The sequence below is a fragment of the Pelodiscus sinensis genome, chromosome 1 (assembly GCF_049634645.1).
Source record: "Pelodiscus sinensis isolate JC-2024 chromosome 1, ASM4963464v1, whole genome shotgun sequence".
Taxonomy (NCBI): Eukaryota; Metazoa; Chordata; order Testudines; family Trionychidae; genus Pelodiscus; species Pelodiscus sinensis.
The window spans coordinates 8,139,618-8,166,654 of NC_134711.1; the positions used below are offsets into that span (position 1 = coordinate 8,139,618).

General features: G+C 44.1%; 1 protein-coding gene across 13 annotated transcripts in view; it reads left to right on the forward strand.

The window, feature by feature from the left end:
- The window catches only part of LOC112545341 (uncharacterized), a 292,857-nt gene that overhangs the window by 133,308 nt on the left and 132,512 nt on the right, over nucleotides 1-27,037 (forward strand). For all 13 annotated transcript variants that reach the window (XR_012903086.1, XR_012903084.1, XR_012903083.1 and 10 more), the window contains one exon: nucleotides 7,426-7,475. The gene's annotated coding sequence lies outside the window, so the exon portion shown is untranslated. The remainder of the gene's footprint in view (nucleotides 1-7,425; nucleotides 7,476-27,037) is intronic.

The following is a 27,037-nucleotide window of genomic DNA, read 5'->3' on the forward strand; positions in this document are numbered from 1 at the left end:
CTACATTGGCATGATTTTGCGCAAAAACTTGCTGCTTGTCTACACTGGTGGGGAGTTCTTGCGCAAGAACACAGACGTTCTAATGTGTGAAATCAGTGCTTCTTGCCCAAGAACTATGATGCTCTCGCTCAGGAATAAGCCCTCTTGCACAGCTCTTCTTGCGCAAGAGGCCAGTGTAGACGGGCAACATGAATTTCTTGCGCAAGAGAGTGTCTACACTGGCATGGATGCTCTTGCACAAAAGCACATCTTTGTGCAAAGGCACATGCCAGTGTAGACGCTGTCTTGTGCAAATACTCTAACGCAAAAACTCTTGCATTAAAGAGTATTTGTGCAAGATCATGACAATGTAGACGTAGCCTATATCTACATTGATTATAATGGAACGATGTCAGTTCACACCTGCTGACGATCTGGTTCAACACAGGTTCACAGTATGTGCATAATTAATGTAACTTAGGTGTAGGTTTCTAAAAGGAATTTATGAAACATGCTTCAGTCTCATTTAGTTAGATTAAAAACAGTATTCAGTATTGTTATTGCTTTTTCTGGGGTTACAAGTTCATGGCAGTTGTTAGCTCAGAGCAGGCATGCCTGCATGGGCAGAGGGTATCATAGGCAGGGTAAAGCAATGCCTTCCCAAATTACTTCACCTGGTCCCACTCATGAACCTCTCCCCCAGCCTACTGTTGTGATGCCAGAGTGGCAGGCCAGGGGCTGTGATGCCTGACCATCCAGCACTGGGGATGGCGACTTGGCTGCAGGGCTGAAGTTTGCTGGTCGGGGGTATGGGCAGCATGGACGCAGCCTCCTCTTGCTATGCCTGCCAGCCAGCTTTCAACAGCTGCAACGCCAGGGAAGGCTGTATCTGTGCCACCTCTCAGCTCTTCAGAGCTCGAGGGCAGGCTGTGGATGCACTGCCTGCCCGCTCTTTGGAGCTCCAGGGCTAGGGGAAGCTGACAGTGCTACCCTAGGGCAGGGGGCAAGGGCCAGAAGCTACATGGGAGGGGCCAGCAGTGACCACAGTGGGGGCAGGCTGGGCTCTGGTGAGTGGAGAAGGAGCAGGGCTGGGAGTGGGGGGCTTGCCTCCCCAAGCCATTGTTTCACTCACTGCCCACACATGCCTGCATCTGTGAATCTGAGAATGTGGACCTATAGTCTTGTCCTCGCACAACAGGTTATCAACCAGACAGTGGGTTTCTCCTCAGGGGGCAGCTTCAAAAGCATCGAGTCCTGAAGTGAGACATTGCTGCTTTCCCTTCCCCCTTTTCTTAGGTATCTCACTTAACTTTGTTTAGCACACTGTTTCAGAGGGTCGTTTTGAAACTCATAACTCTTCCCAAGGTGTACATTAGTCACATCTCGTAGAGAAGTTACATACTATCTCAATCTCACAGTAATGCATAAGGATTTTCACTTTCAGTACAGTGAGCTCCAAAGATCTTCATCTTCATTCAGTAATATTTGTCCAGGAAATTGCCTTAGTTATCATGCACATTGCCTGCCTTTTGCATAAAGCATTGGACTTAGATTCTGATTGGATTTCTTTATTGAAATTGCTTTTTACTAGCTTTGTAGTTGCACACTGGATTGTTTATTTAAACAATGAAGACTTCCATTATTCCATCTCTCTCTCTATATAAAAAATATTTTCCTGTAGGACGACAGAGTGATATCATCATGTCATTCTTTGTCCTACAGGAACAAGGCTTACCCAACCCTAACTTGGGCCTTCCCAGGGCCCATGTGGAGGGCTAGGGATAGCCTCTCCCCTCCCCTTCCCAGCGACCAGAGGGAAAACTGGGCCCAGTGCAGCTTGGTCCCTCCCAGTAGGTCGGAGGGAAAACTGGGCCTTACACAACTTGGGTCTGTTCCCCCCTGGTGAGCCAGGGGAAAACTCGGCCCTGCCCTTCCTGGTGGACCAGATGGAAAACCAGGGCTGTTGGGAAAACCCAAGTCTAGTGTGGCTTCAGCCCATCCACCGACAACCCTCGGTGGCCGGGAGCGGGGAGAGTTGGGCACCACCTCGCCATGGCCCACCTCCCCAGCGGTGGGGTGGGGGAATGCAAAGAGCCAGAGTGGGAAGGGCAACAGATCGGGATGGGAAAGAGCCAGGGTGGCCTTGGGGTCGGGTCCTGACCGGGGGCAGGGGGAAGAGCCAGAATGGCCTCGGACTCTCCCTGGCAGCAGGAGAGGGGAAGTACCTGAGCGTGGCCCTTTCTGGTGCAGGCAGGAGAGTGTGGCCTTGGCTTGGACCTTCCTGGCAGCTGGGGGGAGGGGGATGAACTGGGGCCAGATGGGGGGCCCAAGAACTGGGCCCAGGGGGGAAGAGCTGAGGCTGGGTTGGCCTTGCACCCACCTGGTGTGGGTGGGAAGGGCCAGGGCTAGGTGGCCTCAACCCCAGGCCCTGTCCAGCCAAGAGGAGGGTTGGTGAGCATAGCTACATGTTCATGCCCATGACTTATTGATGCAGTCATCCTAATTTTTAGTGCCATTGCAAGACTTAGGGTGAAATGTATGTCTGAAGGGCATTGCTTATATGCTTTTCTTGGTTGCACTTTGGACATCCCTTAATCAAGAGAACAAAGCTGTTTTGAAATACAGGCAGTTATTTATGTACAGTTTAGAACAGGGCTACTCAACTTTGGAAGTTCCGGGGACCACGATGCCCATAGCACATGCCGAGGGCTGCTACTTAATTGTGATTGCATATACGTGCAAATATATATGCAAATATCTTCTTTCACACAGTGCCCCAGCACTCCCAGCACCTCCTCTCTGGGGGCTAGAAACACCAACACTCTGTACTCATCTGTTCCAGCCAGCCCGTCTGCTTGTGTCTTTCAATGCTCACCCTGCCTGGGAGACATCTCATTGTTGTGGAGCTGGAGGCCATGTTCAAAGGATCCCACCCAGAGGCCACATATTGAGTCCTGCGTAAACCCAAACCACACCATGGGCTATAAACAAATGGGCTGTGAGCCGCATGCAGCTCACAACAGACCCTTAAGTGTGGGAGGTGTGCACTGAGAGGGAAGTATTCCTAGCCCCTTCTAAAGACAGGGCTCCATGCAGTCTCCCAATTGGCTGGTACTGTTTTCCTCCTTGGTTTAGAGCTGAATCACAATAATGGGGGCATTATGTGTGCCCAAAGCTTACACTGCTATTTATTTTATACTCCTGGCAAAATAGAAAACTTCTGTTTCAGTGCAGTCAATTCATTTGTCTTTCACTAGCACTGTATTTCTTTTAAATAAAAGGACCTATAGATAGGTCACTTTAAAATAAAGTATTTTCTTACAAAGACACCAAATACCTGAAAAAATGAATGTTGACTGTGTATACTGTAAATTTAAAAGGCAGTATATGTTTGCTACACATTGTGTCTCTAATTGAAAGGAATGTTCTGTGTTAAAACCAGGTATCTAGGGATGTCATTGTGTATATGGCTACACGATTAACCAGTAAACCTGGGCTTATCGTAAATCCTGACGACTGCACACATCCCTCCCTTGCTGCCTCAATATTAGAGGCAGCAAAGTGTGGGGGGGAGGCAGGAGCTGATGTTTCTGGGGAGTTGGCTTAAACCCCCGAGTTGGCCCCAGGTGACTGGTTAACTGTTAACATCCCTACACTGGATTTCAAAGTGTCCCTTTTATGAGAACTTTTATGCCCAGTGACAATCTGTTTTTATTCATGCCGTGATAAAGAGTAAAAGTGATCCTTTAAAATATGATATCATTGCTGCATGATTCAGGAAGACATTTTCCCCCTTGCAAAGCACTGCACAGTTGCCCGATGTATTGATCAGGTGCTTACCTTCCTCTGATGTAACAGTTATTGGTCCAGTAAAAGCTGGATACTGGAGTTTGTACCAGTGGTTTGACTAAAGTGACTGCTGTTTTGGCATGTAAGCACTCTGTTACTTTGTCATGTGAACATATAGTAACTGAAAACTTCACCTTTGACGGATATATTCTAAACATCTTGTAATAGTTGTGAGGAGTTAAAATCCTTTCTGTAGGTAAATATGGACTTAATAGCATTCATGATTGTTCCTAGTGGTGACTCATCAGGGAGGTGCAAGGGGGCATGTGCTCCCAAATGCTGAGAGTTTGAGGAGCAAGGGATCTGAACCTCTGGGCATCTTGGTGGACTAGCGGGAAGGGAAGGGAGAAGGGCTGGCACCTGCAGCAGGGGTCAGGCTCCCCTGCACTCACTGGCAGTCGCAGGAGGAAGCGGAGCAACATGGCTCTGCTCCTCGGCTGCTGGCACATCACTCGAGCGTGGCAGGACTTCCCCCTCTCTGCACTCATTGGCAGGAAGTGGAGTTACATGTCTAGCAGCTGGAAAGCAGAGCCACGTCACTCCACTTTCCTCTGCCTCTGCCAGTGAGTGCGGAGAGGACCAGACCCTTGCTCCAGGCACCAGATCCACACTAGACCCCTAGGCTGCATCATTAGGGGAGGGGACTTGCAGAAGAGGCTGGGTGGCGGCAGGGCAGGGGCAGGGAAGAGATGGGAAAGGGAGAGGGCTGAGGCGGAGGGGGCATTGTCCCAGCCCTCCCCAGATTGCATGGGGAGGAAGTCACATGGCCTGTGCCTGCTGCATACTTTTTTACCGGTCCCCCCTCATTTTTCCATGCTGCCCTTTGCATGGAATAACTTCTCTATCTGGTCCCAATTCCTCAAATCACAATATTCTCATACAGATTATTCATAAAAATGCACTTGCTATCTAAATAATGCCCAGAAGAAGTGAGTTTATAAAATCTGTGATAGAAGACAGAACCAAATCTCACTCTCAGTATTTGTCTACACTACAGTTTTAGTGACAAAAGTCAGGTTTTGTCAACTACATAGTGAAGGTGTATATACAATGTTCCTCCCATCGACAAAGCTCTCCTGCTTTGCAACAAAATAAAAAGATCTCAACGAGAGGCGTAGGAGAGCTTTTTGCAGCAAAGATATATAGACAAAGTCTCAGTATAGACCTTGTGCTTGGTTATGTCACGGTTTGTGGCCTCTATGAGATGTTCCACAGTGTCCATCCTGACCACTCTGGTCAGCAGTTTGAACTCCACTGCCCTGCATCCAGGTCCAATTCAGGAGAGATCCATCCTTGTCTTTCCCTCCCTGGTTCTAGCATTCAGAAGTTTAGAATCTCCCCAAGCTTGGAGTTACATCCTTGACTGTTTTGGCTAGTAGCTATTGTTGGACCTACCCTCTATGAACTTACCTTGTTCTTTTTTGAACTAGGTATGTGAAAAGTTAACCAGTGGGGGCTGGAGTAGCTCATTGCCCACTGTAGTCAGGGGCTGCTCTAGCCCCACAGAACTTGCTGTGAATGGGGTGCTCCCAAGGGCACCATTTCAGGAGGGTTGGGGGTGGAGGGGGGTAGCAAGAGCTATGTGCTTGCTTTTCATCCCGTTCCCCGGACTATCAGGGAGTGAGGGATAGTACTTGCATTCCGTGCATGCCTCTCACACCTGGCTGGTGGTGAAGGGAGCTCACCAGCCCGGTGTGAGAGGCATACACGGAATGCAAATACTTTCCCCTCATTCCCTTAGTGTCTGGGGAATGGAATGAAAAGCAAGCTGAGTCCCGGGGTGCAAGGCTGCTGTCCCCACTAACCTCTCAAAATGGTGTGCTTGCGTGCTCTGGCCTGGCTTGAGCAACCCTGGTCCATTGGGAACCTGCCCCGCCCATTTCCCCTTTAATTGTTTAACCGGTTAAAAGAACACATTTAACTGGTTAGCCGATTAAACAGGATTTTACATCCCTATTTTGAACCCATTTATGCTTCTGAATATCATAGTATCCCATGGCAATGAGTTCCACAAGTAAATTATGCATTTTGTGAAAAAGTATTTCCTTTTATTTGTACTAACTAACCCCAATGCTAGTTAATTTAATTGGATGACCCATGGTTTTTGGGTAACTAACACTTCTCAAATTTCCATACCATTCGTGATTATGTAGGCCTCTATTATATCCCACTGAACGTCCTATTTTTGGTCTCTCCTGGTATGGAAGCTGTTCCATATGCTTAATCATCTTTATTGCCCTTCTCTGAACCTTTTCTAGTTCCACTGTATCCTTTTTGGAGATGGGGAAACCAAAATTGTATACAGTATTCAAGGTGTGGGTTTGCTGAGAATTTACATAGTGGCATTATATTTTCTATTTTCTATCCCTTTCCTAATAGTCCCTAACATTCTGTGAGCCCTTCTGACTGCTGCTGTGCATTGATCTAAAGTTTTCAGAGAACTGTCCATGGTGACACAATCTACTTTAGTGATAATAACGAATTTAGAGTCCATTTTTATTTATATAGGGGATTATTTTTTCTAATGTGCATTACTTTGTACTTGTCAGATTTTACAAATACATTTACGCTCTTTGACGAGTACAGTATTGTGAGTGAGGGATGTGGGAAGCATTTCCACCAGTCTGGCTCTCTATAATGAAAGTTGTGCTTGTTATTCTTTTGTTATTGGTTAATGTGATGCATGCATGCAACTCCCTTGCTTTGCATAATTCTTTACAAGAATCCCATGAGTCTTTAGAGAGTTAAGATTTTGTGTATGTGCCAGAGGTTTGATTATTGCTGCATGGTTAAAAGGAAACAATGTTGGGGATACAGACTTTTAGTTTTAGATTTCTGGTTGAGATCTGGTCCTGGCCAGTAATGATCAGAAGTCAATACCATCTGAAGCATGTTACTTATCTCAGTATAAGTGTCCAAATCACCTCCCCTCAAGAGGCACCCTTGTTAGGAGTATCAGCAAAGACCCATGATTAAACTGCTGAAAACTGAAAAACTCTCTTATAGAATAATCCCAACAAGTTGGTACTGAGGCACATTAGTGGAGTAGTGTGGGGAAAATTTTGCTGTTGCTATTAGTGCTGTATCTGCTCTGGATAAACAAGGAATTTGAATTGGCAAGAGGAGATAATATGATTCTTTTTGCAAGGGATAATCAATCGATAATTATACTTGGGATTTTATATATCAGTTTATATCTTCAGAGTCCTTTACAGACAATCCCTGTGAAATAGGGTGTATTCTTTCCATTTTATACTGAGAAATTAAAGAATAGAGAAAGGAAGTCACCTGGCCCTGGCCACACAACATGTTTTGGCAAAATCTGGAATAAAATTTGGGATATTCTAAGTGTTATGCTGAAATTGCTAAATACTTTTCACGGTCCATCCTGATAGAATTGATTCCTGCTTTATCTACAAAATCATTCATTTAATAAGAAATTAGTGATGGAATAATTTTCTGGTGCACAGTATAAGTAAACATCCAAAATCAATAATAAGGAAGGGGGCAAATATCAAATAATAATGTAAATAGAACTTGTTTTGGTAAATGCTTTTCTAACAACCTGTCTTTTTGGTTTTGTTCATTGTTTTGCAGAAAGAAAACTATGACTGTGACACACTGAAAGAAACAGCATAAACAAAAAAGTGAGTCAGTGAAAATCACGCAAGTTTCTGTTGCATAAAACATAAAACTATCTATGTTTATTGTTAAGAAGTCAACATTGTTTCTTTGCCATATCTCCAACAGGGTAAATTGGGAATAGCAGATTCAGTCTGCTGGTTGGTTCCTATAGCCGTTTTGGTTTCAGGATCTGTGATTTCAGTGCAGGCTCACAAGATATGTCCATTCTTTCCCTGCACTTTTTTGCAGAGATCCTCTGTGTGGGTATATCATGTTGAAGTGAAAAGGCTGTCTGAGAATTTTTTTTTTTTTTTTTGCTTTATCCACCCCCACTACAAAAAATATCACCAGCATTTATGGCTCTTTTCACACCTTTATAATCATGTGTGATATAATTCAGGCAAGGGCATCATTTGGGTAGGCTGGGGGGGGGGGGGGAACTCTAGCACCCTCCTGAATTTTATATCTGATTTCTACTTACCGTAATCCCAGACAGAGCTCTTAACTGCAATACATCTTCCCTGTGATATGTGATGAGTTTGAAAGCTGGGAACAGCATAGGCTTTGGGTCAGGGAGTTTGTTTATAAACAGACCTCAGGAGTATCATTAAGATAACAAAAGGCTTGTAATTAAAATAAATTAAAGATGATCCTGAAAGCTTTGCTAGACTCTCCAGATAAAAGAAAGTAAATAATGTGTAAAAAATAAATGGTGAGAATAGAGAGAGATAAGTAGTTGGGTCCCTTGGGGTCTGTACTGCAACTAGTGCTGTTCAATATACTCATACATGATCTGGAAAAGGGGTAAACAGTCAAGTGGCAAAATTTGCATATGATACAAAATTACTCTATAGTTAAGTCCAAGTAGACTATGAAGAGTTACAAAAGGATTTCACAAAACTGGGTGACTGGGCAAAACAATAGCAGATGAAATTCAATGTTGTTAAATGCAAATTAATGCACATGGCAAACAAAATCCCAACTATACATACAAAATGATGACTCTAAATTAGCTTATAAGGAGATCTTGGAAAGCTCTCTGAAAACATCTGTTCCATGTACAGTGTCAATCAAAAAAGCTAACAAAATATTAGGACTTATTAGAAAAGGGACATGGATAGATAATAAACTAGAAAATATTATATTGGCTCTATATAAATCCATGGTATGCCCACATATTGGATTTGGAAATGGTATACGGAAGGGCAACAGAAAGATTATGTATATTGAACACCTTTCATATGAGGAAAAGTTAAAAAGACTGGGACTTTTCAGCTTGTAGAAAGATGACTAAGAAGCAATAGTGTAGAGGTCTATCAAATCATGAATGTTATGGAAAAACCAAATAAGTATATGTTATTTACTCCTTTACATAACACAAAAATTAGGAGTCACTTGATGAAATTAATAGGCAGTAGATTTAAAACAAAATATTTCTTCATAGTCAACCTATGATACTCTTTAGGAGGGGTTGTTGTAAAGGCCAAAACTATATGAGAGATAAGAACAAGATAAGTTAAAGGAAGATAGATCCCTCAAATAGCCCGGGTGAGCAGGTATCTAACTAGGTGTTATCTGCCCTCTCTTTCCTGAACCCCAGTACCCACCCAGAGCTGAGATAGAACCCACAAATCCTGACAAGGTCTCTCTCTTTGCAGAGTTAGCAACAAAGTAAGAATATACATTTAAAATTTTAAATATAACAGTGTCCCTTAAGTGATTTGCCACAAGATGTCAGAACATATTATTAGAGCTGAATAAATATAATATTTATTTAATTTCCTTTCTGTTATTTAGGAATTAGATACAGGGCTACTGTCAGCTTAAATGGCTAAATTATTTATCAAAAAGCTAGAGTTTTCAAGTGTCTAAGTAGCCGCTGGAATCTTGTTAAAGTTGATCCCCATAACCAAAATTGGAATAGCCCTCCTGGTTTCAGGATTGTGCTTTGGAATTAGATGTCACTGATTAATACTGAGTTCTTGTCTGTATTTAAAAGATGATATGGTGTATCTATATAGATGGAGATATACTATTAAACCTTCCTAGTGCAGATGCAGTTTATACTATCAGAAACAATCCCTTTGACCATCTAGTTCAGTCGTGTCACAGGGCTCAACACACGGCCCGTGGGTGGGAGCCAAAACAAAAAAGTAGTCAATATAATGGTCTTCTGTTGATAAGTGTTTTAGTAGTTAAATTCCAGGACTGTCATTGCTCATTAAAAGTGCTGTCATATGGGTGGAAATCAGGTAAATATTGAATTTTAATATCAGTAGAACTGACTTAAATGAGGCCTATGTGTTGTGTAGTCTTCCCTTAATCGTTGTATTCATGCACATCAGTGTGAAAGAAGCTATTTGCATATATATTTGCATGTAAGTTGTGGCCCTCAGCATGTGCTGTGAGTATCATTGTGGCTCCCAGGGCTTCCAAAGTTGAGTAGCCATGGGCTAGATTGTTGGACTCAATAGGTTGTGATCAACAGTTTGATGTCTGATTGGCAGCTGGAATCAAGCAGAATGTGCCAGGGGTTGGTCCTGGAACTGCTTTTATTCAGCAACTTCTTTAATGATCTAAATGATGGATTGGATTGTACCCTCAGCAAGTTCACAGGGGACACTAAGAAGGGAGGAGAGGAAGATATATTGGAGGATAAGTATAAGGTCCAGAGTGACCTACACAAATTTGGAGTATTGGGCAAAAAGAAATCTGATGATGTTTAACAAGGACAAATGCAGAGTCCTGCACTTAGAATGGAAGGATCCCATCTGTTGCTACAGGCTGGGGACTGACTGGCTAAGTGGCAGTTCTGCAGAAAAGGACCTGGGGACAATGGACAAGAAGCTGAATGAGTCAACAGTATGCCTTTGTTGCCAAGAATGCTAATGGCATATTGGGCTGTATTAGTAGGAGCATTTCCACAAGATCAAGGGAAGTGATTTTCCCCTTCTGTTCAGCACTGGTGAGGCCATATCTGGAGTATTCCATCCAGTTTCTTCCCCACCCCCACCCCCAGCCCCACACACACTACAGAAGGGATGTGGACAAACTGGAGAGAGTCCAGCAGAGGGCAACAAACATGATTAGGAGTTGGCACAGGACTTAGGCTAAGAGAACTGGGCTTATTTAATCTTCAGAAGAGAAGAATGAGAGGGAGTTGATAGCAGCCTTCAATTAACTGAAGGGGGGTTCAAAACAGGATGGAGCCAGGCTGTTTTCAGTGGTGGTAGATGACAGAACAAGGAATAATGATGCTAAGTTGCAGAGTAAAAGGTCTAGATTGGATATTAGGAAAATCTGTTTCACTAGGAAGGTGGTGAAGCACTGGAATGGGTTACCTACGGAGGTGGTGGGATCTCCATCCTTAGAGATTTTGAAGGCAAGGCTTGACAAAGCCCTGGCTGGGATGATTTAGTTGGCATTGGACTAGATCAGGGCTACTCAACTTTGGAAGCTCCGGGGACCATAATGATACTCACAGCACATGCCGAGGGCCGCAACTTAAGTGTGGTTGCATATATATGCAAATATATGCAAATAGCTTTTTTCACACTGATGAGTATGAAAACAAAGATTAAGGCAAGATTACATAACACACAGGTCCTATTTAAAATAATTCTGCTGATATTAATAAAATGCAATATTTATCCAATTTCCACCCATATGACAGCACTTTAAATGAGCAATGACAGTCCTGGAATTTAACTACTAAAACACATATCAACAGAAGACCATTATATTGACTACTTTTTTGTTTTGGTTCCCACCCACGGGCCGTGAGTTGAGCCCTGTGACACCACTGAACTAGATGTTCCACGAGGTGTACCGGTAGTTCGGAATAGGAAGCCTAGTTCGAACCAGCGGGGTTTTAAAAATGGCGGCTCCCCGCTTATGCAAATGAAGCCCGGGAAATTCAAATCCCGGGCTTCATTTGCAAGTGCGGTATGCCTACATTACCCTCCTAGTTCGAACTAGGAGGGTAGTGTAGACATACCCTAAGAGCCCAAGGTTTGGAGAAGACACCACATCATAGTAATACAACTGACATAGCTTGCTCGCAAAGCTTGTAATTGTAGACCAGTCCTTAATGTTGTGTGGAATAGATTTACAAGTACTTTGTTACTTGGTGTATTTTGAATGTTTATGATTTAGCCTGTTCGTTGTTTTTGCTATGATCAAGAAACATTAAGGTAGTTTGTTGGTGTTTATAGACGTCAAGCCTTGCCATTGAGTCTCATTTAAATGATCTGTTGGTATTGATCAGTATCCAGTATTAAAGATACATGTTTTTAACTGTTTGTATTAAGACAATCTTGTTTGACATAAAAAGTCATAAAATCTGATGAAGATTCATGACTGTAATAACAGAACCCAACATTACTCATCTAAATATCAAAGAACGTAGTTTCAGATCAGGCAGACAAAAAATAATAGACTCATTAAAAGATTGGATGAGGTTTCTTATATATTGCTGAGTCAATTTTAAAATATCTTTAAAACCATAGAGCACATTGTGTTTTACTTCTCCTCTGTCAAGGGATGAATATGTTTCTAATTTATGGGTTTAGAAATTATTGATGACTGCCGTGTGTCAAACAGCCTTGAAGACTGGTACTAATATTTTTTTTCGGTTAACATTAAAGCCATTTTAGTTTGTACTGCATTTTTTAATATTTGAAAAATTAAATAAGTTTGTACAGAATGTTTTTCATTTTGCTGCACCACAAAGCTTGCACTCCTTTAATAGTCTGTTGCAAAATCACAGAATCATAGAAATGTAGGGCTGGAAGGACACTCAAGGGGTCATCAAGCCCAGCACTCTGCATTGAGGAAGGACCACGTAAATCTGGACCAGAAATACCCAAACTATGGGGTACACCACCCTTCTATGGGGGCACAAATGACATTACAGGGAAGCACAGTGTGATCCACTTGGGGTGGCAAGGGAGCACCAACCAGCCCCGCTCTGCTTTCTGCTTGTTTTGCTTAAAGTCACATTTTTCAGGAACATAACTACAGTGTTAAGTAAGGAGTTACTGTACTGTTTCTTTCAGTGTTGTTGCCAGTGTAACTGACTAAAGAATCCTCTCCACCCTCAGCCAATCCTGTTCCCCTTCCTTTCCTCCCTATGATTGGAGGGGTGTTAACAGGCTACTTCATGTTGAATGGTCCCTTGAAATATGTGTTAACAATCTGTTCCACCTTGTATTTAGCTGCCTCACTCTGATTGAGGCCTATGGGCTTCTCTGCACTATAAAATTAAGCTAGTTTAAGTTATGTAATGTTTTCAGAATGGTGAGAGGTAAACAGTGGTGTTCCTCAGAGGTCTGTACTTAGATTATCCCTTTTTCCAGATCATTTATAGATAATATAAACAGTGAGGTGCAATATTTGCCGATAACAGAACTACTCAAGATAGTTAAGTCCAAAGCAGCCTGCGAAGAGTTATAATAATATGTAGATATACCTATCTCATAGAGCTGGAAGGGACCTTGCAAGGTCATCAAGTCCAGTCCCCTGCCTTCACAGCAGGACCAAATATTATCCCTGACAGATTTGCCTCAGATCCTTAAATGGCCCCCTCAAGGATTAAACTCACAACCCTGGGTTTAGCAGGCTAGTGTTCAAACCACTGAGCTATCCCTCCTGAGAACTAGAGGGATCTGAGAACTAGATAAGTTCATGAAGGATGGGTCTATCAATGGTTATTAATAGATGGACACTGGTAGATCATTTGATGATTACCTGTTCTGTTCATTCCCTCTGAAGCATCTGCCATTGACCACTTTCAAAAGATAGATCACTGGGTTAAATGGACTTTTGGTTTGCTCCAGTATGGTTGTTCTTGTTTGTTGATGTACAGCTGTCACTGTAATTAAACCACTTTTGCACATCTGCACTGTGCGTGTGTCAGTGGAGCACATCCACAGTAGTAATGCTTGTATCATCACAGAGAACATTTCTGTTGTGGCTAGCTATTCCACTTTTCCAACTAGGCACCATCTAGCACAGGGAAAGATTTGCAATGCATTGTGGGTGCAGGTTCAGTGTCCCATGAGACAGCTTTCTCCATCTCATTATTCCATGGGCATCCTAGCACATTTCATACCACATTTCAAGAGGCCTGGTAACTTGTGCCCCCATCATCTTCATCAGTAAACATGGATCTGCACTCCTTTTCAAAACTGTGCTGAGCATTATGAACGCAATGCGCTTGATCCGGCAGTATTTCCTTACCTGCAAGTCTGATGATGACCCCTTGGTTGCTATTTTGCTGTGTGTCATGAGAAGAAACAATTGAAAATTGCTGTTGGCATTCAGAACAGAGGCATGGTGAGGGTGTTACATGCCCGGGGGCAAAGGTAAAATTTGTGCCCCTGCCGCCAAGCCTGACCCTGGGGGGAAGGGGAGTTTCTACTGTGTATTCCCCCATCCACTCCAGTTTGGGGCCAGGCCCCCGCACGCACTAACCCTGGCGGAGATGGAGGAGGGTTGGGCTGGAGGCAAGGAGGAGGCTCCAGCTGGCGGTAGGCAGAGGAGGAGCAAAGTGAGCCAAAGGATGACGGGGAGCAGAGGTCAATTAAATTGGTGCCCCCCTTAGTGTGGTGCCCAGGGGCAACTGCTCCCCCCCACTCCCTCCTCGCTACACCACCACAGCTGCACATGATAGACTGACGGATCTCACAAGTGAGATCACATCATTATATGGGTATGGGTATGGGTATGGGATGACCAGCAGTGTCTGAAGAACTTTTGGATGTGCAGGGGTACTTTCTCAGAACTGTGTGTGGAGCCCTCATCACCCCCCAGCATAGTGACATCAAAATGAGAGCTGTGTTCTTGATAGAGAAGTCAGTGGCAATTGCTGTGTAGAAGGTGGTACCGCAAGATTACTACAGGTAAGTTGAGAAATCCACCATGGAGATTTCTATGATGCAAGTATGCAGGGCCATTAATTGCATTTTGCTATGAAGGAGTGTAACTTTGGGCAATATGCAGGAAATAGAAGCTGGTTTTGCAGAAATGGAGTTCCAGAACTGCCATGGAGTGATAGATGGCACACACATCTCTATTTTGGCACCAACCATTGTGTGATGGAGTACGTCAGCTGTAAAGTCTACTGTCCTGTAATAGAAATGTAGCCGTGTTAGTCTGGTGTAGCTGAAACAAAAAACAGGACTATGTAGCACTTTAAAGACTAACAAGATGGTTTATTAGGTGATGAGCGTTCGTGGACCAGACCCATGTCCTCAGATCAAATAGTGGAAGAAAATTGGCATGACCCTATATACCAAAGGATACAATAAAAAAAATGAACACGTATGAAAAGGACAAATCAAATTTCGGAACAGAAGGGAGGTGAGGGGGGGAGGTAAATGTCTGTGAGCTAATGATATCAGAGGTGATAATTGGGGAAGCTATCTTTGTAATGGGTAAGATAATAGCGTCTTTGTTAAGACCTAGGTGTAAAGTGTCAAATTTAAGCATGAATGACAGTTCAGAGGATTGTCTTTCAAGTCTGGTGTTAAAATGTCTTTGAAGCAGGATGCAGATAGTTATGTCCTTGAGACAATGCCCTTTCTAGTTGAAATGGCAAGAAACTGTTTTTTCTTTAAAAGCGGCGAGGAGTCCTGTGGCACCTTATAGACTAACTGAAGTGTAGGAGCATAAGCTTTCGTGGGCAAAGACCCACTTCGTCAGATGCATGACATGACATGACATGCATCTGACGAAGTGGGTCTTTGCCCACGAAAGCTTATGCTCCTACACTTCAGTTAGTCTATAAGGTGCCACAGGACTCCTCCCCGCTTTTGCAGATTCAGACTAACACGGCTACCCCTCTGATACTGTTTCTTCTTTGTGATCCTGTCTAATGTCCGTTTTGTGTGCATTGATTCTTTGGCGAAGTGTCTGTGTTCTCTCTGGGGCTGCAGCTGTATCCCAAGCACTCCATCCGTGGGAGATTGCACACAATGGGCTTGTCTACACTAGGAAATTATTTTGAAATAACTAAATTCAAAAGTATAACTCCTGAAATAACTATTTTGAAATCAGCTTATTCCCCAAGGAAAGCAGGAGTACAGATTCTGAAATAACCAGCCTGCTATTTTGAAGTAATGGGCTTGGTAGTGTGGTATTTTGAAATAAGAGGGGTTATTTCGAAATAACTTCCTAGTCTAGATCAGGGCAATGACAGTCTCATACACACATCTGTGAGAGCCTTATTGGTATATGTGCTTGTGATTCCCTTTTCCTTCCCGGGTGGATCCCTAGGGTTATTTCATCAATATCAATGCAAGTAGGAAAGGTTCATCTTTAGAAGCACAGGCTTGTACTGAAAATTGCAATCTTGGACTTTCTTTCCAAACCAGAGGATTACCATTGGGGATGTGGAAATGCTAATAGTGATCTTGGGACATCCAGTCTATGCCTTCCTTACTCCTGTAGTTTATGAGATCATACACTGCTCAGCTTGTCAGCATCAGGGAGCACTTCAACAACAGCTTCAGTAGATGCAGAATGAGTTTTGAATGTGCCTTTGGCCATTTGAAGGGCTGCTAGTTCTGTCTACTAAGGAGGTTAGGCCTCAGTGAGAACAATGCATGGTTATAGCTCCTTACTGTGTGCTTGATAATATCTGTGAAGCAAATGGAAGAAGTTTCCATAAGGCTGGAACACAGAAGTGGATCAGTGCTTATTTTAAGCAGTTAGATTCCAGGACTATAGGACAAGCTCTGCAGGGAGTGATTCAGCTCAGGGAAGCTTTGAAGAAGTTTTTTAACATTGAGCCACAGTAACCTGTATTGGTGTAGTGTGCTGAGAAGCAGGGGATTTTTTGGACTGTGCTATGAACCTTGTAATGATTGCTGTGCGTGTACTGATATAGCAATGCAAATGCATCTATTATTGTATGTGGTATCAATAGCTACAATGTTAGAGCTAATAAAAATATATTCATTTTCCATAAGTAGACATGCAAACATACCTATGTAATGCTGAAGTAAATTTCATACATACAGGGGATGGAACAGGGAATCATAGGCACATACACCAGTGAGGGCCTCACAGCTGGGTTTATATGGGTATGTCTACACTACCCTCCTAGTTCGAACTAGGAGGGTAATGTAGGCATACCGCACTTGCAAATGAAGCCCGGGATTTGAATTTCCCGGGCTTCATTTGCATAAGCCGGGCGCCGCCATTTTTAAATCCCGGCTCGTTCGAACCCCGTGCCGTGCGGCTACACGCGGCACGGACTAGGTAGTTCGGACTAGGCTTCCTAGTCCAAACTACCGTTACTCCTCGTGGAATGAGGAGTAACAGTAGTTCGGACTAGGAAGCCTAGTCCGAACTACCTAGTCCGTGCCGCGTGTAGCCGCGCGGCACGGGGTTCGAACGAGCCGGGATTTAAAAATGGCGGCGCCCGGCTTATGCAAATGAAGCCCGGGAAATTCAAATCCCGGGCTTCATTTGCAAGTGCGGTATGCCTACATTACCCTCCTAGTTCGAACTAGGAGGGTAGTGTAGACATACCCTATGAGATTATCGTTGCGTGTAATCTCCCATGGGTGGCGTGCATGGGGTACTCCTGCAGTCCCAGAAGATACATGGAATGTGGGGAGGGTAGTGTAGGGAGGCTATGAAATGCAGTTCTGTATGGGCTGCAGGGGAAAATGAGCACAGATGTGGTCATCCTGAAGGTCAGACCACAGCATATCTGTTTGTTCAGTGACAAGCGCCATCATCTCTTGATACCCATTTCTTTTGTCCTTGCTATCATTCTGCATTTTGTCTTTCATCACCCTGCAAGCCCTCTGCTCACAATCTGGAGCACCAAAGCATTGTGTTCCCTTGTCATCTTCTTTCTCAAGAGCAGCTGGTGGAGCTGCTCTTGTTGGTGTGAACAGAGCACCCTTCCAGGCCACATTAGCAGCTAGTAAAGAAACAATAGATGGAGGTATATTGTCAACACTTTCTCTCTCCTTTAACCCACAAAATTACAAACACAACATTCTCATTTCCCCTTGAGACTTTTTGAGCATGGTGAGCACAGCCGAGGAGGGAGGGGGCAAATTAGGACAGTAACAGGGAGGATAGCACTAGGGAATCACTACAAATGGATAGAGCTATTGTATTTCATACTAGTACCATTTTCCACAGGCAGTGGTTATTGTAACTGTATTCCTGCAGGTAATTGCAGCTGAAAGGAAGCAGCTCCTGCAGGCATCTGACTGCAGACTGAGTCCATATGCTGTTGCCTGTATGTTGCAGTTGTGTCTACAGAAATAAATGTTAAGCAATGTGTCCTAATGTGGGAGAAGAAGCAAGACAGTCCTTCCCAGAAATCTTTGGCAGAGGATTGCAGACTACCTCCAGGAAAGTTCCCTGGAAATCTCTATGGAAGAGTCACAGGACATCCAGGTGCACATAAACAAACTGATCTGCAGGGCTCCCTCTGCTTAGCTGTATGGGGGGATGAGGGAAGTAGGAAGCAAATAGCAACTGTACCTCTTTTGTTTTTTTCACTACCTCTTTTAGCTTGATTAAAAAAAATAGTACATTAGCAGATGTGTGTCCCTGCAATACAGAAGCAAACTGACTACTTACCAAAAGTTCCTTCCCCTTCATCAAGCTCACCAGTGTATGGTAGGAGTGCTCAGACTCAAAAGCAGGTCTTGGTTTGCCATGTCACTTGATTCCCCCAGTTGCCAGTCCCATGTAGTCTTCCTCTTCCTTGCCCAGCACCTTGTCCTCAGGGTTCACTGTGGTGAAGTGTCACTCCAGCACCCCTAAAGTGTCCACGGGGGGTCTGATTTGAAAAAAGCTTTCTCTGCCCACCAAAAATCACTCTCCTTATGCAACACAATTCAGGGACTAGAGGGATTGGTTTATAAGGAATTATATATTTAATATGCAGTTTGTATCTGTAAAGCTTGTAATAGACACCTGATGAAATAGTGTTGATCTGATGCATTGGTGAATGTGCTGTTGCCACTGAGGATGGCATTCAGCTCCTTGAAGAAGCAGCGTGTCTGTGGCTCTGCCCAGAGTGACTATTTGCCTTACTTGCTTTCTGGTATGCCTGTTGGAGCTCCTTGATTTGCACATGGCACTGCTGCATGTCTCTGGCTTACCTCTTCGCCATGCCCTGAGTGATTTGACCATGGATGACGACTGCGTTGAGTTTCCTATGGCTGAATTGGACTGTGCCCAAATTAAAGATGTTAAAATGCGGGGGCGGGGGAGTGTTGGTAAACGTATAATGGCATAAATTTTCAGCAGTTACATGTTTACACATGATGGGGGGAGGTGGTTGTGTTGGAGCTGGTACACATGAGGAGCCCCCCACTCCTGCTGCTACCTCTGATACAGAGGCAGCAGTGTGTGGGGTCAGGGAAGCACACAGCTCCACGAAAAGCAGCAGTGGGGGAGGCAGCTCTATAGGGACCAGTACTCACAGGGAGCTGGCTTCCACCAGCCCCCCCTCTACTGCCTCTGATACAGGTGCATATGGCTCAAGGGAGCTATTATGCGTGGGGAGCCTGTCATATGTCAGGGAGCTGAATTAATTGTGCTGACAGCAGAAGCTTTTCTGTCAGTATAGGAGTGTCTTCAGTTAAGCACCACAGCGGCACAGCTGCATCAGTGCAGCTGTTCCAATACAACATTTGAAGTAGACCTGCATTGAGTTTCCCAAACCTGAAGCAGAACTCTGTGTAAAAGCTTGTCTTTTTATCAATGGAACTTGGGCCACTAAAAGATATTTACCTCCCTCACTTTATCTCAATCTTTTGTCGTCATTTCTGGCTGTTTTTATTCCGTCATTTCACCAAAATGATGATTCCTTTTGATGCTTTTAAGAAACAACTTTAATAAATCGGGCAAATTTTAAATAATGCTACTGTGCCTTATTTGTACTGTTAGCACTTCAAAAGGTGTATCTGAAGCCTGGGCAGGAAATTTTGAGGTACAAAGCCTGAAATCATTAAGTTTGTGTATGCCAGGAAATAAGAAGCAACCTAAATATTGTGGATAATATCTGCCTGAGTCAGTATTTCCAGTCAGCAACAGATGGTAATGTAGGAAGACAACGTGCTCTTGTAAAACGTGCTATTGTAAAAACAAGAACTTTCACATATAAAAAGTCTAAGCTAACATATCTGTTACATTACCAGAATTTTAGTCCTCACTGTGGATATAGTTATGTGTAAATAATCACTTAATCTCCAATTGCTTATCATAAAATACAGTGATTGGGCATTGAAAAGGTTGGCTTTCAACCTGAGTTCATCCTCTCCTACCCCATTGTAAATCCCAGTATATGGGTGAATCAAGACTCACAGACATCCCATTTGTGTCTCTCTTGCTCAGGATTGGTGGACCTCTAGATTGCCTAGGACGAGTTTACTCTTTTGCATGGACATGTGTAAAGAGGCAGAGTGGTCAGTAACTTTGAGGCTAGAACTGCGAGTTTCTTGGTGCCAGTCTCAGCTCTTAAGTGTGACATTGGGAAAGCTACTTTAAACTCTTAGTTCCTCAGATTTTCTGTTTGTAAAATTATGATAATAGTTTGTCTTCACAGGGTGGTTAGATGAATTTACTCTTGTTTGTGTAGTGGTTTGACAATACAGAATCACTACATGGCTTTGCTAGAAGGACTCTTCCATGTACAGTTGAGTGCAAATGTGTTCCGTAGGGGTCATCACTCCCTTTTATCATCTGATGACTTGAGAGTGTGAATGCTGAGAAAATATAGTTGCTTTTCTTTTCAGAGTTTTATTTTTTTCTGAGGTCCACTACTCTGTGATATGGCATAGAGAGTGATGACTTGCAAGGAAGACATTGCTATGAGTGTGTGAGAAGTAGCTAACATAATCAGTATTAATATATAGATAGTGTCCTATTCAACTAGAAACTCTTTGTTTGACAGCACCGTCTGTTAGATATACCTACCAAATGTTGCTTTAAAACCACAAACTTATTTTTAATAAAGAGGACTTTTAATTTTTGTCAGACATGAAAGTACCTCTAATTAATATGTACTTTGAAAAGAGAGTTAAGTTGTCAAATTTACATTTTATATCAGAGCTCTTAGTAAAATATGTGGTCTGATGGCTTATATATGGTTACAAATGTCTTTGCTCTTCAGTAGCTTATACTGTTGGCATGCCTCACTTCCATGGATTATGGGGTGATGGATTTATTTCGTTGGGGATCTGCTGTTTCTGAATCCAAACCCTCTATACCCAGAGTTACAAAGAGCCTTAAACTAGAGATTGTAAAATCCTGTGAAATTGGTTAACTGGTTATATGTGAAGTTTACTTCACATTTAATCAGTTAACCAATTAAGGGGGGTCACTCCAGCCCAGCTGGACTGGAGTACCGTAGCCCTTGTGCCCTCCGTCACTGGGCTGGAAAAGCTGGAGCAGACCTTACCCGTGGCCCCCCTCGGCATACCGCAAACAGGGGTTGCTTTGGTCACCTGAAATATAAAATATTAAATTGTTTTGCCAGTCTAATTTTTTTTATTTGCCCCCGCCCCCAGCCTCATATTATATTCTGTAGACTATTGTGGGACAACCTTATCCAGTTCCCCTTTAGAATGATACTAATTGACGTTCAGTGGACCTAATTAGTGGATCCCACATGCTCCTAAAACAGATTGTTCTGGCAGATCTGGATCAGTCTTTTCAGCTCTGGGTTTCTAAGGCACACTCACTGGTGCAGATTCCAGGTCTGCCACCTTCCTTCCTGGAGCATTATTTTATCATCCTTGGAGGGGAAGTGCCAATTTGGGGTCCGAATATAAAATGTTATAAGTGATATCATATATTGTGAGGTAGGGGGTGAAAAACATAATGGAGCATACAAACGTATGAAATTTCAAGGGGTAATACCTTTTTTCACTCATAGGAAATGATACCATGGCTTCCTTGGAACATAAAGCTCTGTAGGCCAATTATCTTAGATCCCCAAACAACTGCCTTAAACCCTCCCAAGCCCCCAGTTCCTTACACATGTTCCCTCAGAATTCTCCCTCACTGTGGGCGCTCTGAGCCTCTCTCAGACCCTTCAGGAACAACAAAGCAGGCAAGCAAGAAACATAGGCTAAGCTTGAAAATTTTGTAGACACAGTCAATTTTTAAGAAAGCACCAGAGAGTTTCAGTTCTTTGCAAATAATGCACAGTATTCTCTCATGCTCTGTCTCTCTCTCTCTCTTATTCTGATCTTGCCCCTTTTCTGAGTTTGAGATCTGGTCCATGCTACAGATGGAGCAGAGTATCCCCCTGCCTTGTATATCTTCAGTCCAGTCTTCTCAGAGCCTTAAATCCTGAGCCTGTTTTGCTATGAGCCCAGGCTGGGTAATTACAACAATCCTGAGCCAAGTTCGTCCTGCATAAAGAAAGCAATTGTCCCTTGAGGGGCCCCAGTTGTTCAGTCATTCAAGTTGATGACCTCATTCAAGTTGATGACCTTTGGTGGTTTTCACATTGATAGTCCTCTTCGAGCATCACACTTCTTCATGTAGGGCAGTGTCTAGAATAGACTAATCTTGTCTAGTCCAGTAAATTACTTCACCCACCTTGCCTTGTCTCTCTAATATTCTGGGACTGACACGGCTATTGTCAGTAGGAGGTATCATTTTGTTTGGGCCAGTCTGTTTTTTCACCACTGAATACAAAATGGCAGGTAGCACACAAAATGGAAGGCAGGGTACAAAAAAATAGAATTCAGAAAACAATATGGAGTTCAGAATTTGAGACAGACACTTCTAATCTGTCTCATGTTAATCATTGTTTGAGATCTTCAAAGTTTTCTAGGAGATTTGAACACCTCTAGTAATTTACATACAGGATATGTGCATAAATCCCTCGGATGGCTTTGGAAGTATTAGTCTCTATTTTAGGTAGGTTCCTTATATTTGCCTTAGATTCCAGCATCAGCCTAATATGAATTTAGTATTAAAATACTGTATGTCCATGTTATTCTCCCTTTGATTATGGGAAAACAGGTGTGGAGAGATTAAGTGATTTGCCTCAGCTCACACAGCAAAACTGCATCAAAGTTACGAATAGAATTCAGGAGCCCTATCTCATGGTTGTGTGCTATTAAGCACAAGACTGCTTGTATCAACGTTGCATCATGCATATCTAGGAATACATGATTGTCTTCTTATTCATCAGCTTCTGTAGGAAAACAGCAACCTTACAATCACCAAATTGCATTTAAAGCTATGGAATGAATCTAGGGGTAATTGTTGATGTTTTATGTTTTCATTTACTTGATTTCTACCTGTGTTATCCAAGTGTATATGCAGTTGAACAAACAATCCTGTTAAACACTTCATACAGCTTATTAACCCAAGAAAGGAAAGTACTTCACTAAAAAATACATTCATTAACATCCTGACCTTCGTGTTCTCTTAACCTCTATTTTGAGCAGTGTTGACTTTTCTTGGTGCACTCCCTTTATGATTAGGGGAGATCGAGTGCTTTTCATAAGTCTACAATTTCTAGTCTGAAACGTATTCAATCTGTGCACTTGAAAAGTAAGGAACACTAGGGGGCTGTGCCCCCTTCTCACTACACTCGCCAACTCCCCCTCTCGCTGGCTGCTTTTGCAGCTAGAGAGCTGTTAATCTTGCAGTGAGCCCAGCTGCGCTCTCCATAGCCCCAAGTCACTCACACCCTTCTGCACTCCTGCCCACCACACCTCTGGATGGGCTCCTCTGTCTGAATGCTCTCGGCCCATCCCACCCACTCATGCCCTTCAGTCACCAGCCAGTCCCCCTACCCGCACCCTTTCCGCTCCTGCCCCACCCGCCAATAAAATAGTCCATGGCCCACAGCCCACCCCCCTTCCATCTGTATCCCCACCTCTGTCCTCCATTTCTACACCCCTATTCTCCTGCCTCCATTCCTACATCCACCATCCTCCCTAAGCCCCCCCACTCTGCCTAGTCCCCTCCTTCCATCCCTACCCCCACCTCCATTCCTACCCCATCCATCCTCCCTAACCCTTCCCCTCCTCACTTCACACTGCCTATCCCTGCTTCCATCTCCTTCCTCCATATTCCTACATCCCATCCTTCCCTAACCCCTCCCTCTCCACAGCCCCACACTGCTCTTCCTCCTGCCACCATTCCTATATTTCTCTCGCCCCCACCATTCCCCTGACCACACCACCCATCCCCATATACACCCTTATCCCTTTTCCTCCCTCCCTACGCACACCCTGCCCCCTCCCACAAACAGGCAACCAAACCAGCAAAGAAATGGCACCAGGACCATATGCTGGAATTTCTGTGGGGTAGCAGCTCCCGGTGCTGTGACAGCAGGATCTGTGCAGCTGCCTGGAGAGAAGGGGCAGCAAAGGTGCATTGCTAGGGTGCTGTTAAGTGGGAAAGGGGGATGTCCGTGGGCAAAGGAAATGGAAAGGAGTCAGAAAAAGAGGCTGGAGGGAAGATCAGAGAGTGGGGGTTCCTTTGGGATGCCAAGTTGAGAAGGGGAAATGGGAGTCTGTGAGGGGGCAGGAGAGGGGCTGAGGACACACATGGAGGATGGAAAGAGGGTCGGGGAGCCATACAGTAAGGGGGGATTTCTGGGCACCACCATACAGAGGCAGATCCCTCACCTCCCCCCTGCTATCCTGCCTCCACTTGGCTGTGTTGACAGCTACTAGGAATGCTCGGGGCATGCCGGATGATGGAGCAGAAGATGGCGGGACACAGGATACGGAGCCTGCCTCTGTTCTCAGCGCAAGTGGGCCACTCCCCGGGCTTTGTACCAACTGAAGCAGCCCCCTGGGTTGGGGGGGCTGAGAGCCCCCGCTTGGGAGGAACATAGCCCTGTGGCCCCCATCCCTGGGCAGCAAGCCAAAGCTCAGCCCACCCCATGCATGTGGTCATGCTAGGGATGTAATCGACTAGTCAACTATCCGATAAGCAAAAGCTTATCGGATAGTCAACACACTAGTCAACTAGTCGCTTTGCCTCCCCCCATTATCAGAAAGAGGCAGCAAGGGGGGGAAGAAGAGAAAGGTGTTGGGGGGAGCCGGCTTAAAAGCCAGTTCCAGTTCCTCTCTACGGGAGGGGGCAGGGGCGCAGCAACGGCGTTCCACCTTTGAAATGTACAAGAGCCCCAGTAGGGGCTCTTGTACATTTCAAAGGTGGAACTCTTGGCGGCACTTCCACCTTTGAAATGTAGCAACAGCTGAGCAGGCTCTTGGTATATTTCAAAGCTGAAGCGCCCTTATCGATTAATCGAATATTTGATTAGTTGATTAATCTCATTTTAACATTTCTAGGTCATGTACCACAGCCAGAAGGGGACATAGTGCAGTGGTTGCTTCCCCTGAGCAGGGGTCCACCAGGACCAGCCCGGCGCTCAGCCAGCACCTCCCCTTAGCTACCAGGCCCCGCACCACTTTCTTTGTGGGCCTACTCTGCGTGATGCCTCAGGCTGCTGGGAAGGCCCTCTACATCCCTGGGTCCAGCAGCCCCGGAGCTTCTTCCTGGGGTCTCCCTTGCAAGCAATGGTGGCGGTGCTGCCGCAGCCCCATTCCTTGCAGCAGGCTGATCTGGAGTAGCGCCCAAGCCCTGGATGGAATCGCTCCCTGCCCTAGACACTGTTTGGGGATGGCAAAGATGCCTGGCAACCTGGCCTAATCAGATTCCGCCTCCCAAGGGTCCTGCCTGCTCTGCTCTGCCTGCAGCCTTTTGGGAGGCAGAATCTGCCCAGGCTGGGCTTCCAGGAGGCTTTGCCAGTCCCTGAATAATGTCTGGGGCAGGGAGGAGATGGGGGGGGAGGGGTGCGGAGCCTGCGGGATGCAGAGTTACTTGATGACATCACTCTGTCATCCTGCAGGAAAAACTTTGTTAAATGTTTGGGATTCTGTCTTCTCTTCTTGGCTTTGAAACAACAAAGCTCCTCAGCATTTTTTATGTGAAAAGGAGATAGCGGGTGAGATTCTGCTTTCCATTACACTGTTGTAAATTTGCAGAAGGAAATCAGAATTTACTGAACATTTCTAATTTTGTGAAGGATTTTACTGTTGCAGTGGGAGAGGCCATTTTCAAAACATTAACTTTTTAGAATAATAAAGTGCATTGCACATGAATAATTTTACTCTGAAAAGAGGAGACTGTGTTCTCTAGTGGATAGGGCAGTGGACTAGCTCTGTTGTGTGAACATGGGCAAGTTGTTTCATCTTTCCGTGCCTTAACTTCTCTGTCTGCGAAATGAGGATAAAGTTACTTAATCCTTTACAAAGCACTTTGAGATCTGAGGTTAAAGAGCTCCATGCAAGAACTGAGTAGCAGTAATACAGCCTTGCAAGCTGGATTAAATCTAACACTCCTCTTGCCCAGCCCACTGCCCTTAACCACTATTTGTTTCCCTAACTATTAAGATTTAGGAACTTAGTCTATGAGTATTTACTTTTCTTTTTGTGGCAGGTAAAACAGTTTGAAAATAAATTAAAAATATGTAATTTAACTTTTCCACTCAGCAGGAGCAGGAATTTTGTAACAAACTTCCATTGTGGCTCTGAGTGCCTTTGTTTGCTGCACTTCTGTGCAGTTATGGCTCTTTTCTGAAAGTACTTCTGTCATACCCACACATCAACTGCAGGAACATAATCTTACTGTAATATGGCACTTTATAGTTATTATCTTCCCTTAACATCTATAGAAATGGCATGGCTAAATCCCCTCACGTGGAGCTGAGAGTATCTCCAGCAGATTTTGCAGGAGGGGGAGCAGGGTAAGAGTTTGCTCACCACCTTGACTTACTTATGTTTCAGTGGCAGCGCCTGGGGACTGTAAAGTCATGCAGCCTTCTTGGGGTGAATTCTCCTGCTGGCTTTGCTTTCTTTGCCTACTGGGAATGTTCTTCTGTACCTCATGTAGGTACAACACAAAATCTCACCCCAGTCTACAAACTGCCTGTGTTATTTTCCCTCTGCATATAATGTAGATATGGCGCATGCATCCATTGGGTTGGTCTATGTATAACTTACAGATGTTCACCATGGATTTAGTTCAAACAAAATTAAAATTTCTCTAATAAGTGGTTGGGTGGGAAATGTGTCTGAGGAGTGATTGGAGCATAACTAAAAGTAGCAGCATAGGTGCAGCAGCTCAGGCTTCTGCGTAGTTTGTACAAGCATCTTGGTACATACATTGCTAACTGTGTACATACTCACATTGCTAACTGTTCTGAAACCTGTGCTACTGCCTCTGCGCTCTTATTTTTAACCATGCTAATGCAGGTGAAGCAAGTGTGAGTATGTCTGCTTGTGTTGCAGTTGCATCTCAGATTGAAGTGGAGACATATTGTGTGTGTGTGTTTTTCCCTAGGCCGAGTAGGTGTTAAGGTTCCTTAACTTTCTTCAGTTAAAAATAGAAGCTGTATTCAAATTGGAGAGGAAATGTAGAAGGGTGATTCCCCAGCCTCTAGTTTTGTTCATTTATCTTTTCCCATGTGGATGTCTTCACCACTGTATTTTCTATCAAAGGTATGTGTGCTCTTTTCTTCTCCATGCTGATAAAACATGACTTTTGGCAATGTGTCTACACC